The sequence below is a fragment of the Mus pahari genome, chromosome X (assembly GCF_900095145.1).
Source record: "Mus pahari chromosome X, PAHARI_EIJ_v1.1, whole genome shotgun sequence".
In the NCBI taxonomy this organism is placed as follows: domain Eukaryota; kingdom Metazoa; phylum Chordata; class Mammalia; order Rodentia; family Muridae; genus Mus; species Mus pahari.
The window spans coordinates 91389467-91404506 of record NC_034613.1 but is presented as its reverse complement, the minus strand read 5'-3'; the positions used below and the strand labels follow the sequence as shown (position 1 = coordinate 91404506).

Genomic DNA, 15040 nt, shown 5'->3' with positions numbered 1-15040 from the left:
GGCCTCAGGTTTGATCACCAGCATGCAAAAAGGAGTGGACTGTGCTATTTACCTGTGGTTTAGGAGATTTGGCAGGCTGCCAGATCAGCTAGCAGGCCCTTGCTTGCACCACTAGGTGAAAATAGCCATGGTTTTCCTGTTGAGGAGTCCCACCCCCACCCCAAATCAGAGCCATTCTCAAACGTAAATGTTGGCAGTGGCCAAGCCCCTTGTAGTCTCGCTGTATGTCCATTGTCCTTGAGGTCCTAGATGTTATCTAAGAAGTCTGCATCTCACACTGTTCCCTTTTTGTATTTTGCCTTCTCTGCTAAATAGAAACCTAAAATTCTTTTTAGTTTAGGGGCTTGGGTTGGTTATTCCCCATGTAATGTCTAGTGCAGTGATATCAAGTACATTACACATGAGTGGGAAGAAGATTCCATTTCAATCCGTTGTGTCCATCTGAGGATTGGTCCACTCCTCACTGCACTTTGTAGAGTTTGTGCTGGCCTTACCTTGAATAATAAGGTAATGTGAAAAGAGATGGCCAGGCTCGCCCTATATCCAGTCTGGGCTACCTAGGGTCTGGGTTAAGTAGCATTCATTTTCTAACAATCTTCGAGAAGGAGCAGCTTCATCTTGAGAGATTATCAGAGTCCATGTCAAAGGTGAACTGCTAGTAGGACATGGTATGCTTTTAATCCTAGCACTTGTGAGGCTGAGGTATGTGTATCTCTGAGTTCAAGACCAGCCTGGTCAACATAGTGAAGTTCCAGGCTAGCTACTGTTTCATAGTGAGATCCTGTCCCCAAAAGACAAGCCAAACTAAACCAAAAATAGAAAAAAAAAAGAAGAGTGAAGGGCTTCTTGGTCATTTGCCCATATGTCGGGCCACAGTACTAGTCCAGGCAGGGCTGAACCAGTGCTTCCTGCACTGGGAACCACTTGCTGGGTTTGAGGATTAACATCTTGTCCAGCAAGTTAAGAGCTTTGCAGTTAGATTGAGGGAAATTCTTGGTCTAGGATACCTTGCTTGGTGTTAGAGGGCAGAGGCTGTGGGTACTTTGGAATCTTCACGTTGATGATACAATGTATGTCATCCTGGAATAGGGAACCAAGGATACATAGAATGTGGTCAGACTAGTCTAGGTAGGGCTTTCCAGGAAGATGGACCAGCATCTCAGGCAGAATGCTGCCCTCAGACCAGATGCTGATGGACTTAGTGGAGCCCTTGGAGTTAAGTATGATCTCTGGGTCTGGGTTCTAACATGTGGCCACACATCATCAGAAGCCCATGAGATCATACTCAGGGCCAGCAATTTAGGCCAGGCTAAAATTATAGATCTTGAGCTTGCAGGTGATGTTGATAATCAGATTGGAGGGCTTCAGGTTCCTGTGGCACACTTTAGGTAAATGTATACTAGAGATCCTGAAGGATCTCGTAGAGGAAGTAGAAGATGTGTTCATTGCTCAACGGCTAGCTCTTGAGTAGTTTGTGCAGGTTTGCCTCTGTTGTGTCCTGAATGATGTGGTCATCCGTGATTGCTTTCAGGGTGGGTGGATGCCTCTTATGCATAAGATACTCTCATAGTGGGGTCTCAGCAAGATCTGAATCTCCATTACCCTTTACATTCTGATGCTTGAAGGGCTCTTGATGTCCATGGGCGTCTTGTGTATGTGGTCATAAGTAGAGATGACCACGTGTATGTGCCCTTGCTGCACATGTCCTGCAGCTAGCTTTGTAAAGTGCTGCTGGTCTACTGAAAGGGTCACACCTTCACCACCTCCCTCCAGGTCCCAGGGACAACTCCATTGGCTCCCTGCAGCTTCCCACACCTGTCCCCTCAAAGCTACCCTTACCTTGGATTATCTCAGCGTAGGGGCTGGTACTCTAGGAGCTTCTGTAAGGTTGGCCAGCAGACTAGAAATCTAATAATTCCAGGTGAGAAGTTTGTGGTAGAAGCCATAGCCAAATGGGGTTTTAGAAGTTTTCCTCATACAGCACAATGCATTTATTTGCACCTTAGCAAGTGGATCCATCCATTTAGAGATGAATGAAACTGTGTTTACTGAAGAAGGCCACTTCCTAAACCTGGGCTTGGACCTCTGGATTCACCAAGGTCTGTTGTGGAAAAGTTTGATTGAGGCTGAATATGCAATGGAAAATGTTAAAAGGTGAATATTAACCCTCCCCATAAGGCACTTCTGAGCAAATCTGGAGTCTTTATTTATAATTGGGGGTGTGGTGATAATGAAGTAAAATTTTGTACTTTCTTGCTGGTTCTACCCAGGACAGTAACTCTATTCTACACAATTACTAAAGTGAATTCTGTGGACTGTATAACACAGCCTTGTGTTCTAGTTTCAACCTGTTGTTGTGATAAAAGCAACCCTGGGGAAAAATGGGGTTGGTTTGGCTTACACTTCCAGGTTAAATTTTCTGTCATTGAGGGTCAGTGCAGGAACTTAAGCAAGGACTTAAAGTGGATGCTTGCTGGCTGCCTCTGTGGCTCACTCAAAGGCCGATGCTTAGCTAGCTTTCTTATATGGCTCAGGCCTAGGGATGGTGTCACCCATAATGGGTTTAGCCCTCTTGTATTAATTAACAATCCAGACAATCCCTCATTGACACCTTCTCAGGTTAACTTGATATAGACCATTCCACAATTGAGACTTGCCTGAGATGACTCTAGGCTGTGTCAATCTGATAGTTAAAGCTAATGAAAATACCTTATAGATTTTAAAGCATTATGAAAATGGGAATAAGAGATTATCATCCTGGTATGTAGAGATCTTTTTTGGATATTGATATTAAAACAATTTAAGTGGTTTACTAATGTATATTTATAGTTAATAATGGGCTTACTATAATTTCATTCATGCATATAATGTAAATGAGTGGGAAAGAAAGACACCGCCAAGCTCAGAGGTGAAGGCAACTAGTGGCTCAGTCAAGCAGTGGAATGTAGAGGGCGAAGTCACCCTGCCTGGGATCTGGGAGTAGTTTTTAACTAATTGAGAATAATGCCGGAGTTTGGCAGTTGGAGCCTGAGGTCAGTTTGGACCACCTTTCTGTCATTCATGGAATAGAGAGTTTCTGTAGCTCCAGAAGTCTACTTGACACTCAAAGCTGCATCATTTCAACAGGGTGATGAATATTTTCAAGGTCTTGAAAATACAAAGACAGGTCCTCTGTTCATATCAACTCTAGGGTTATGATTGGTTCTCACTTGGGAGACACTTGCAGATAGACCCTTATCAAACCCGAGGAGTTATACTTGCAGATAGACCCTTAGCCAACCCGAGATGTTTCAGGAGAGGAAGAGAAACTGCCTAACTCATAGGTTGTAAAGCTAAGTATCTGTGGCAGAGGCCCTTGGTGGGAAAAGAAAGTGAAGACAACTCCGGTGGACATTGGACAGTCCAGTACAGGTTCAAAACCAGCGTGTTCTGTAGGAAAGACAAGAGCCCCCGACCTGTCATCTGCCGTGTACAAGTACCTGCCAGCTTCAATATTTCATCATCTTTTTCCTGTCTCTCATGCTTCTTCCTGCTTTTCTTTTTATTACACTGTCAGTGGTACTTCTGTGTTAATTGAATTAAAACTATGTTTTTAGGGGCCAGAGAGATTGGTTCAGCAGTTAAAGAGCACTTGCTGTTCCTGCAGAAGACCCAAGTTCAGTTCCTAGCACTCACAGGGTAGGCCATGTAACTCCGCTTCTAGAGGATCCAATGCCCGACTCTGGCCTCTGCAGGAGGTAGGCATGAACATTCTGCACACACATACATGCAGGCAAAACATTTGTACACATCAAAAATTTTAAAAATATGTTTTTAGGTTTTAGTCTTTTTCACACATTCATGTAAGTTTATTTATGCATTTCCTCACCACTGGTTAATCTTTCTTCTTTTCCTTGTGGGGGAAATTCACCAGAGAAGGCTGCTCAGACCTGAGTTTCAGCCAATAGAAAGTCTTTATTAGCAGGCTAGCGACTACATTGTGTGTTCAGGATCCCAGTGCAGCCCCAAACCTTTCTCAGGGTGAACTTTTAAGCACAAAACCCATGCCCTGGGTTGACATACTTCAGTTAACAAGAACAGTTAGCCAGAAGCAGAGCTACAGAAGCCAAAAGGCAAGCTTAGTGCAGTTAGAGACTTTCCCACCACATGGACTTTGATGGATTAGGCCTTTGTTTTCATTTTGGCAGGTGCTGCTGTCTATGTGCTCAGTTTACAGCCTGAATGGCTCTTTCATTGTCATGGAGTCATTGTAGTATTAAGTTCTGGGGACCTGTTACACTTTTTTTTTATTCCCTATGTTTTCTTATTTTATTATTCTTTTAGCTGTAGTATGACTTTATCTTATTGGTCTTTTGTTTTTTTTTTTTTTTGTTGTTGTTGTTTGCTTAAAACACCTTTTTAAAAAAACCAACAGTCTCATCATATAGCCCAGGCTGGCTGGCCTTAAATTGGTACGTAGTGTAATCTGATTTTGACCTGTTCATCTTCCTGCCCCCCACCGGTTGCCATCATACCCAGGTAAAATCTCAGATTTCCTTTTCTTTTTAAATTTTATTTTATTTATTTTTATTGGTTAATTTATTTATTTACATTTCAAATGTTATCTCCCTTCCTGGTTTACCCTCTGCAAACTCCCATTCCCATGTCCCTCCCCCTTGCTTCTATGAGGGTGCTTCCCCACTCACCTGCCCATTCCCACTTCCTTGCACTTGAATTCCCCTCCACTAGAGCATTGAGCCTTCACAGGACCAAGGGCCTCTCCTCCCATTGATGCCCAACAAGGCTATCCTCTGCTACATAAGCGGCTAGAGCCATGGGTCCCTCCATGTGCACTCCTTGGTTGGTGGTTTAGTCCTTGGGAACTCTGGTTGGTTGACACTGTTCTTCCTATGAGGTTGCAAACCCTTTCAACTCCTTCAGTCTTTTCTCTAACTCTTCCATTGGAGTCCCCTCACTCTGTAGATTTTGTTTTCTTATTCTCCCTTTAAATTTTTCATTATTGAAAAATCTTTTCTTTTTGAACATTACTTTCTTTCGTATTTATTTTTAAATAAATAGTGACACAGGCCTTTAATCCCAGCATCTAGGAGGCAGAGACAGGAAGATCTCTGAGTTCAAGGCCAGCCTGGTCTACAGAGTGAGTTCCAGGACAGCTAAGGCTACACAGAGAAGTCCCGTCTCAGAAAACAAAACAAAAAACAAACAAACAAAAAAAAACAAAAAACAAAAACAAACCACAAAAAAACAAAAAACTTTTTTTTCTTAAAAAAAAAAAAAGGTTTATTTTATTTATATGAGTACACTGGAGCTGTCTTTACACACACCAGAAGAGGGCTTGGATCCCATTACAGATGGTTGTGAGCCACCATGTGGTGACTGGGAATTGAACTTAGGACCTCTGGAAGAGCATTCAGTGCTCTTAACCACTGAGCCATCTCTCCAGCACCCCCCCAAACCCCTTTTTATTTTATATGGATGAGTGTTTTTGTCTGCCTGTGTGTTCACATTATGTGTGCCTACTGCCTGCAGAGGCCAGAAGACAGCATTATGTCCCCTGGAACTGGAGTTAGAGAGGGTTGTAAACCACCATGTGGGTGCTGAAAACTGAACTCTGGAAGTCATCTCTGTAGCCCCATTATTTTTCCTTTATCTTTTCCAATTTCTTGATTTTTTTCTTCACTCCTTAACATTTTTCACTCCTTTACTTTTCCTTTGTTTTTTTAAAACAGTATTTCATTAATTACTGGAGAATCCCACACAATGCACTGTGACCATATTCCCTGCTTTCCTTTGTCTCTTCAGTGCTTTATCCTTGTTTCTCCTTCGTTTCTACCCTCTTCTTCCTTCTTCATCTAGCTTGCTCGTTTCCTGTGTGCACTTTTACCCTAAACGATTTTTTTCACATGGCGTTCTTCACATTGTACGGTAGTGTTTCACTTGCTTTAGAGTGGATATTGGTGATTAATAGCCTTTAGTCAGTTGTAAGTACAGTTCCCTCTATAGTAAAGGTCGATGCTGTTGCTGCTACAGCAGATTTCTCTTTATTAAGTAAAACGGAACACTCCAGAGTAGACAGCTACTAAGATCCCCAAATAAAAGAAACCAGAGAGGAGATTAAAAAAATTCTTAGAATCAAAAGAAAACAAAACACAACTTACCAGAACCTTTTCTGTTTCTCTTTTTACTTTTTTTGCATTTATTTCATTTGACTTTATTGGTTTGTTAGTGTCGCGCCCTCTCTCGACCAGCAAGAAAGATGCAACCACCAGTTCTTCTAAGAGCAGTTTATTCAGTAAGCTTCCTTCTTCATCTCCCTCTTCATCTCCCTTTTCATCTCCCCCTTCATCTCCCTCTTCATCTCCCTCTTCATCTCCCCCTTCATCTCCCTCTTCATCTCCCTCTTCATCTCCCCCTTCATCTCCCCTGAGCCCCGGGATACAAGCCCTTTTATACTCTCATATCCACTCCAATTGGGGCGTGTGGCCTCAGCCAACCAGAAGAGCGGGAACATATCACCACCAAATATGGACCTGTTTACCACAAGCTCCATAGCCAACAGGTGCCATCTTTAAGGTGCGGCTTCGGGTAGCCCAGGGAAGGGGCCGTGGCCTCCTACATGTTAGTTTTTCTGTTGTTGTGAATAGTTTCCATATATTTAGCAATTTTTTAAATAATTTTTTATTAATTTACGTATCTACTTTACATCCTGATTACATCTCCCTTTAAAATACAGTTCTCTCTAGAAAACAAATGTTATTTTATTTATTATTACGATTTATGTGTGTGTGTGTGATTATGTGAGGAGGGTGTACACATGGCTAGCACAGCATTCATGGGGAGGTCACAGGGATGTGGAATTGTTTTCCCTTTTAACCTTCACATTCTAGGTACTGAACTCAGCTTACTGGGCCTGCATGACAAGTGCTTTCTTTATCTGTGGAGCCATCTTGTGGGACACACACACTCCCTCCTTTCTAAGCCAAGGCATTTGTAACAGGAAAGTTTGTAGCCATGAGTGCCTACACTGAAAAATTAAAGAGCTATAAAATAACAGTGATGCAGCTCAGGTCTTAGAAAAATAAGAGCAAGCCAAGTCCCAAAGCACCGGGCAGCAGGAAACAATAAAGACTGGTACGGAAATTAATACAATGCCAAGCAGTGATGCATAGAATCTATTAAAGAAAAAGTTGGTTGTTTTAAACGATAAACAAGATTGGCAGTTTCCTAGCCAAGCAGACCTCAGATGAAAGGAAAGATAGAAAAAACCTCAAATTAATAAAACTGGGTTAACATGGTGTTGGCTGCATATGTGGCAGAGGATGGCCTTGTAGGACATCAGTGGGAGGAGAGGCCCGGCCTGAGGATGTTTGATGCCCCAGTGTACGGGAATGTCAGGGTGGGAGGACAGGAGTGGGTTGGTGGGGGAGCACCCTCATAGAGGCAGGGGAAGGGGGATGGGATAGGGAGTTTCCGGAGGGGGAACTGGGAAAGGGGGTAACATTTGAAATGTAAATAAAGAAAATATCCAATAAAGAAAAGAAAAATAAAAAAATAAAATTGGGTTAAAAAGGGCAAAGTTACAACAAATTCCAACAAAATCTAGAGGAACTTTGGGGAACACTTAAAAATTACCTAGACACATATAACTTGGAAAAATCAATAAATACACTGAGGACAAGCAATGACACAAAGGCAATAATAAAAGCCTCTGCAGAAGAAAAAGCCTAGAATCGTGTACATTTTTTTTTCTAATCCTAGGTTTTATTCAACAGTCCTTTCACTCTACACAAGTACAAATACAACCTTATCTAAAATGCTACAAAGTTATAAAACTCAAAACAAATTTTATAGTACTGACTGTACAATAAAAGCAAAAAGGGGCAATGTACACACTGCCAAGGTTAACCTGCAACATCACCATGAATGGCAGGTGACAATGGGGGCAGGGTAGGTTTCATGAGGACCCTGTAGAACTGGCTCATCAATTCTAGAAAGTNCCCCTGAGCCCCGGGATACAAGCCCTTTTATACTCTCATATCCACTCCAATTGGGGCGTGTGGCCTCAGCCAACCAGAAGAGCGGGAACATATCACCACCAAATATGGACCTGTTTACCACAAGCTCCATAGCCAACAGGTGCCATCTTTAAGGTGCGGCTTCGGGTAGCCCAGGGAAGGGGCCGTGGCCTCCTACATGTTAGTTTTTCTGTTGTTGTGAATAGTTTCCATATATTTAGCAATTTTTTAAATAATTTTTTATTAATTTACGTATCTACTTTACATCCTGATTACATCTCCCTTTAAAATACAGTTCTCTCTAGAAAACAAATGTTATTTTATTTATTATTACGATTTATGTGTGTGTGTGTGATTATGTGAGGAGGGTGTACACATGGCTAGCACAGCATTCATGGGGAGGTCACAGGGATGTGGAATTGTTTTCCCTTTTAACCTTCACATTCTAGGTACTGAACTCAGCTTACTGGGCCTGCATGACAAGTGCTTTCTTTATCTGTGGAGCCATCTTGTGGGACACACACACTCCCTCCTTTCTAAGCCAAGGCATTTGTAACAGGAAAGTTTGTAGCCATGAGTGCCTACACTGAAAAATTAAAGAGCTATAAAATAACAGTGATGCAGCTCAGGTCTTAGAAAAATAAGAGCAAGCCAAGTCCCAAAGCACCGGGCAGCAGGAAACAATAAAGACTGGTACGGAAATTAATACAATGCCAAGCAGTGATGCATAGAATCTATTAAAGAAAAAGTTGGTTGTTTTAAACGATAAACAAGATTGGCAGTTTCCTAGCCAAGCAGACCTCAGATGAAAGGAAAGATAGAAAAAACCTCAAATTAATAAAACTGGGTTAACATGGTGTTGGCTGCATATGTGGCAGAGGATGGCCTTGTAGGACATCAGTGGGAGGAGAGGCCCGGCCTGAGGATGTTTGATGCCCCAGTGTACGGGAATGTCAGGGTGGGAGGACAGGAGTGGGTTGGTGGGGGAGCACCCTCATAGAGGCAGGGGAAGGGGGATGGGATAGGGAGTTTCCGGAGGGGGAACTGGGAAAGGGGGTAACATTTGAAATGTAAATAAAGAAAATATCCAATAAAGAAAAGAAAAATAAAAAAATAAAATTGGGTTAAAAAGGGCAAAGTTACAACAAATTCCAACAAAATCTAGAGGAACTTTGGGGAACACTTAAAAATTACCTAGACACATATAACTTGGAAAAATCAATAAATACACTGAGGACAAGCAATGACACAAAGGCAATAATAAAAGCCTCTGCAGAAGAAAAAGCCTAGAATCGTGTACATTTTTTTTTCTAATCCTAGGTTTTATTCAACAGTCCTTTCACTCTACACAAGTACAAATACAACCTTATCTAAAATGCTACAAAGTTATAAAACTCAAAACAAATTTTATAGTACTGACTGTACAATAAAAGCAAAAAGGGGCAATGTACACACTGCCAAGGTTAACCTGCAACATCACCATGAATGGCAGGTGACAATGGGGGCAGGGTAGGTTTCATGAGGACCCTGTAGAACTGGCTCATCAATTCTAGAAAGTAACAGAGACACAGGGACAGAAAAGACAACCATTTGTGGAGGAATCCTTCAAAGGTTTTAACCCTCNAAGTTGAAGAGTACTCAGCAGGGNATGGTCAGGCCCAACAGAACAGCNGCNTGGTCCTTTCCACAGGTGTGGCACAGTGGGGGTTTGACCAGGTTGTCTGGTTCTGGGTCATCTGTGGAAAACGGTGTGCTGCCATAGGTTCCAACTGGCTCTGCTACCAGACTATCAAGAACTAAAGGGATGAACTTTCTAGCCAGAAAACTACAGGGTACCTCTATGGAACAATCCTGAATCAACAGTACCCTTCTGTAGAGGAAATGTCTCAACTGCTGTCTTCAGAGCCTACCCAGGAAGGGGTCCTTCCCTACAGATCCTCATTTGGCTAAGAGAAAAGGACAAAACCGAGTCTGGGGAACATAAGTTACGAATCAATGTCCCTGCTTAGCGGGAGGAGTTGGAGCTGGACCGGCTCCTGTGGTGGCGGTGGCCAGGAGATCGAGACCTCCTGCACACAGGGGACCTGCATCTTGGGGATCGAGACCTTCTCCTCATCCGTGGGGGGTGACCTATGCCACATGGGAGGTGGTGGAAGCATTCTCCTGGGAGGGCTGAATTACCGAGGTGGTGGCCGAGGCCAGGGTGCCAACACAGCAGTAGCGGTGATCTCTTGGCCATCAATTTGTCCTCCATCCATGTGCTTCAGTGCCTTCTCTGCTTCATCAGGGTTTTCAAACTCCACATACGCATAGCCTTTGGAGAGGTGAGGATGCAACCTCTCGACAGGCATGTCGATCATTTTAATTTTCCCGTAAGTAGAAAATATTTCCATGATATGATCCTTGGTCACATTCCTGGTAAGCCTCCCAATGTGCACTTTGGTCGGTTTAGGTGAAGGTCTCCGCCTTTTTCTCTCTTTTTCATCTCTTTTAGGTGGTTTGGTAGGAGAAGGAGCCATCTTCCCAAGGCCGCCACCTCCTCCCGCTCTTCTCAGACCCGGACGCTGGCGCAACTCCAATCGTGTACATTTTTATGAAAGAGCTAACACTAGCACTACTCCGAAGTATTCCACAAGACAGAAAGGGGAAGAATGTTTATGATGACAGTATTGTCCTCATGCCAGTAAGAAGCATTCCTCCATGGCTTTATCAGGTCCTGCCTACTTAGAGTTCCTGCCCATGGGAGAAAGTCCCATGGGCTATTGAGGAAACCTGTACATTTCTTTTGGGTGAAATATTCTGTGACTGTTTGTTAGGTTCATTTTAATTCTGCTTCCTTTGATGTGAGATTGTAAATGGAATAAACTCTTCCCTCCCCAAAGATGCTTTTGGCCACGATATTTTATTGCAGCAATGGAATCCCTAATTAAGACAGATGCTCATGTTATTCAGTGTGGTTCTGGGAGTTTTAGCTAGAGTACAAAATACATGGGATTAAATTGAGAATATAGAAACAAACAAACCCATAACAACCAGAGGCTGAACCATTAAGTGAAAGCTCCTTAGGGCTGGATGATTCATTGCTGAATTATACCAAACTTCCATGTAGACCCGATAGTATACCTCTCAGACTTTCCTATAAAGCAGAAAAGAAAGGAACACTCCAAACCCATTCTACAAAGCCTGTATTACCCTGATACCAAAAATGGGATAAAGACACTACAATAAATATAGGCTAATTTCCATGTTGAACATAGTTACAAAAATCATTAAAACATAAACTTAAAACATAAGAATCTATGCATGTAAATCTAACCTCAATGAAGCTGTCACAAAAAAAAAAAAAAGAAAAGAAAACCAAAACAGGGATTGGTGATATAGCTTGGTTGTAGACTGCTTGTCCAGTGCTCCCAAGACCTGCCCATCCCATGCTGGGGAGTGGGCAGCAGAAAGAAGAGAGGCTGTCCAGCCAGCACCTGCCTGCAGAGGGGCACCAGCCAGCCACACCCATTGCTTCTCCTGCCTCTTCATAGACTATTGCTGGTCAGCCACTGGGGCCTCAGTGTTTGGGGTGAGGGAAGCCACTTAAAGACTATGCCCCGCCTTCAGCTCCTTACCCCAGAAACTCCAGTCAGTGCCACCGACACAACCAGACCAGCGCCACACTGCACTGAGGACTCCAAGGCGGGACCATGACGCCCAGGCTGCCTCGTCTTATTCAAGTTGTATTAAGTTGTCTCCGTGTCCCTTCCTCCCTCTGCCCCAATGTTTCTTCTGATTTTTTTCTTTTTCTTCTTCCTCTTCCTCTTCCCTCCCACTCCCTGGTTCAACACAGGTAAGATGCTTATCTTCCCTTCTTTCCTCCTCTCTGCCTTCATGGATCATCAGATCCATCTTTTCTCACTGTGTGTGTTTACTTAAGTTACTTTTCTTTCTTTCCCCCTTTTCTTTTTACCCCTCCCCCTTCTGCCATGTAACTGGAGGATGTGCCATGAGATTGCAAACAACTGGAATGTCAGGCTGGGTTTTTTTTTTCCCAGATGCCTCCCTGCCTCCCCTCCCTACCTCTCTCCTCCCCTTTCTTCATTCTTCTTGAGCATCGAGCACAGTACATTTTGGAAGTTCATGCTGAGGACCCACATGTAGTTTCCCCGCATCAGTAACAGGTAGCCTGTAGCTCCAGCTCCAGGGGATCTGATGCCCTCTTCTGGCCTCTGTGGGTACACAGCAACACACATATACACATAAATAGAATAAAAATCTTTTCAAAATTGGTTAAAGTAAGAGGTTAAGGGTTGGCATGGTGATGCCTGCCTTTAATTCCAGTACTTGGGAGGTAGAGGCAGGCTTAAATTCTATGAGTTTACAGCCAATCTGGTCAATGTAGTGAGTTCCAGGCCAGCCAGGGCAACATAGTTAGACCATGTTTCAAAACAAAACAAGTCCACCCCTCACAAACACTAGAAAGAAGTTTCTTTAAGGGTTCTTGGTGCTGCATTTCTGCAATCCTTGTACTTAGGAGACTAGGTAGTTCAGTGATAGAGATTATAAGGCACTGTCTACAGATGGACCTAAGAATTTCATATTGTGTCTAGATACTTATTTGAATATAGTCAAATAATGATGTGGTCTCTTTGGAGACTTAGTTATGTCATGTGATGTTTTGCTGAAGCAAACACAGGTGAGAGGCTGTTTTGCTGTAGTAGACACATGAAACAATATGTGATGATTAGAAAGAGTATAAATATAATCCCACAGACAGAGTAACGAGGCTTTTGCATTGGTCCTTGCTAATCTTCGATTGTTATGACTTCATAGGGAGTAACTTGCCAAAGAATTTCTTGTGATATTCTGGCTGCTTCTTGCCACTTCTGCAGATTCATGCTGACAACGAAGATTGGGATAGCCCCAAAGAACTATTTCTAAACAGGTGATCTCCATTCCTATTAACTCGTCTTTTTTCCCTACCTCTGGTCGGTGGGATAGAAGGGAGGGTGAAGGATTAAAGAACCCTAATTAAAGTAGGTTTTGAAAAATCTAAGCCTTCAAAATAACAAAGATTTAAATGAACTCTACAATGGAAACTTCAGGAGGAAAGAACAAGGTACAATCAGAGTCAACTTAAACATAAGTCAAGACCAAATGATATGGACAACATGTTTCAAAACAAAACACAAACACAAACTGAGGAAGATATTTATTTATTTATTTATTTATTTATGTATTTATTTAAGCAACAAGGGGTGTGTGACACTTCCTTTGTCCCCACCTCTTCCTGCTGACTTGGTTGTCTCTATTTCTGCTGTTAACATTGTGCTGTTCTAGGAACAAGGAACTTCAAAAATCCTAGTAGTTCAGGAGTACAAATCATCCTCGTGTGTGACATGTATTTAACATAGATTTTCCAAGGCTTCATTTTGGTTCTCCTATTCAGCCTTTATAGGGGATGTTTTTGCAGCCACCATCACAGGCATACCTACCTGGTCCTCCCTGCTCAGAAAGTGTTGATCCAAGGGATGTGAGGCCAGACTGATCCATAGATTGTTGGAGGCTCACACTGATAACAAGAGCTTTGGTCCCAGAAGTAAGCCTTGTTACTTTCCAGACAAATTGCATTGTCTTAACTGCAAGGTGGCAAGAAAGCATAATCTTTCAATGTCTCTGACAGATTTGTATGTAGCTGGGCTCTATCTAGAAGGATCTGCTGTGGCAAGAGCCTGGGATCATGCTGTTGTATCTATACTCCCTGAATGGGAAGCTCATCATCAAAGTGTAAGAGGTCCGGAAAGGTTGGGTTCTTGTGTCTCTAATGGTGTTGAAAAGACTCCCAGTGTTTCAGAGTACTAAGCCAGCAGCACAGAGCCAGTGGGGTGAGCTTTGCAGTCTTCTCCGTGTTATAGGAAACTGTGTGTTCTAGGTTCTCAAAGGACCTAGAAAGACACAGTGACTTTAAAAATAATGTGATCAATACACTAAGAATCACTCCATGGAAGAAAACTGACTTTTCCTTACCCAGCATCAATCCAATGCCAATAGCTTCTTATCTAGGAGTGGGGCTTTGCATCTACCTCCCATCCTCCATGATGAGATTGTGGAAAACCACAGTGCTTTACCACTGCTTTCCACATCTGCCTACAGATGCCTACCTTGATTTCGGTTTAGGCTCAACTGACTCCATTGATGTGGGGCTGTGGAGGCAGAATCTTGAGAAAGGGGATAGCTATGTGGTACAGTGAAGCAACTCACAAAATGACAGACAGGAGAGTGGGAGGGAGAGAGCAGTTTAGTACTCTTGGTTTGGCCTACAAAAGAGCCATACCTTTCTGACTTATCAATGTTAAATATAAGTGTACGTTAAAACTTTGTTACTTTATTTATATACGTATGCTGTGTATGCTATGGTGCACATGGAACAGTCAGAGGACTAGTGGCAGCTGGTTCTCTCCTCCTACCTACCATGTTGGTCCTGGGAATTGAACTCAGGTCACTAGGTTTGGCATCAGGCTCCTTTACCTGATGAGCCATTTCACTGGCCCTAGTATATATTTTTATTCTGTTCTTTAAAAAGTAAATATAAACTTACTTATTAAATAAGTGATGATGATTGTAGTTTGCATTTCTCATGTCCCTTGAATGCCTACATGTTAAAGGTTTGGTCTTCACCTGAAGTGTAGTTTGGAGGTGTGGAGACCTTTAGGAGGTGGGGCCTAGGAAAATGAGGTAAGGTCCCTGAGAGCATGCCCTGGAAGCTCATGCTAGTCTAAAGATTATTATATTATTATTACTATTACTATTATTACTATTACTATTATTATTATTATTATTATTATTATTATTATTATTATATAGCTCAGGCTGTTCTTGAAGCTGTGATCATCCTCATGCTTCGGCCTCTAAAGTTCTGGGGTCACAGGTGTGTGACCCTACACCTTCTCTCCTTCTCCTTCTCCTTCTCCTTCTCCTTCTCCTTCTCCTTCTCCTTCTCCTTCTCCTTCTCCTTCTCCTTCTCCTTCTCCTTCTCCTTC

The 15040-nt window shown here is 42.7% G+C and overlaps 2 pseudogenes; both read right to left on the bottom strand.

Annotated features, from left to right (window-relative positions):
- Positions 1-878: 878 nt before the first annotated feature.
- On the bottom strand, positions 879-1599 carry LOC110314446 (annotated as a pseudogene).
- An 8344-nt stretch (positions 1600-9943) lies between these two features.
- Positions 9944-10534, bottom strand: LOC110314445 (annotated as a pseudogene).
- Between the last annotated feature and the right edge of the window lie 4506 nt (positions 10535-15040).